The sequence below is a fragment of the Opisthorchis viverrini genome (assembly GCF_000715545.1).
Source record: "Opisthorchis viverrini unplaced genomic scaffold opera_v5_359, whole genome shotgun sequence".
NCBI classification, from domain to species: Eukaryota; Metazoa; Platyhelminthes; class Trematoda; order Opisthorchiida; family Opisthorchiidae; genus Opisthorchis; species Opisthorchis viverrini.
In genome coordinates, this window is record NW_008752021.1 from 259,661 (window position 1) to 260,561 (window position 901).

A 901-nucleotide genomic window follows, 5' to 3' on the forward strand; every position below is an offset into this window, starting at 1 on the left:
CTTGTGAGACTCCTTCACAGACGTTGCGAGATGAACCACAGAGAGGCGACTATCAATAGGTATCAGTCAAGTAAGGATACTTTCACCGGGTGACTTAGGACAATACCAACTCTGCCCGTCCCGCCGAAGCAGCCTCTGGGTCACCAGGAGAGAGAGCTATTAATGGGATGGGGAGAGTGGGAAGAAAAAGTATGTGAAAGAGAAAGAAGGGAGGCGTCAACAGTAGTCTGTTTTCGCTAACCCGCCCTGCTGTATGCAGCAAGTAAGGCGACCCGGCCGATGGCACCATCAGTGGTGTGGATCAATAACTGACTGCCCGTCGTTTCGGAACATATTTGCGGAATCCGAATACATACTCGTCCGGAATCGTTTCTCCCTACCTTTTCCAGGGTCGTGTAAGGTGCGGACAAAGCGCTTGGCAACTGAAACACTGGCAGATCCGGATGTTAGACGAACTTGCGAGGATCGTCTTCAAGTCTCTTCCAAAGGCTCCACCATCAGATACGAATTCACACTGGGATGAGATTGACACCTCTTTGCACAGTGCTGAAAATTGCACCTGTGGCATGGCACCACCAGACTCACTCAAGCACTGAATATCGGACCGAACGGTGGCAATCCTTTAATCTCAGAGAAATATCCCAGCCGGTCGCGGACATAACCTGGTGCGAAGGATTATCAGAAATCAAGTGAAAGTGAGCGTGCGAACCGACAGGTAGACACGAAAAGCCAAGGAAATGGGAGAGGTCCAGGAAGCCGGTAATGCCCGAAGATTGTTTAATTCGATCCGTGTGACCGACCCCCGGAAACCATCTGTCAGCGAAACCATCAAGCATCAGAATGGAATGACCATCCCCAATAAAGAATGTCTCGACCAGTGGGCCGAATACTTCGAACAATA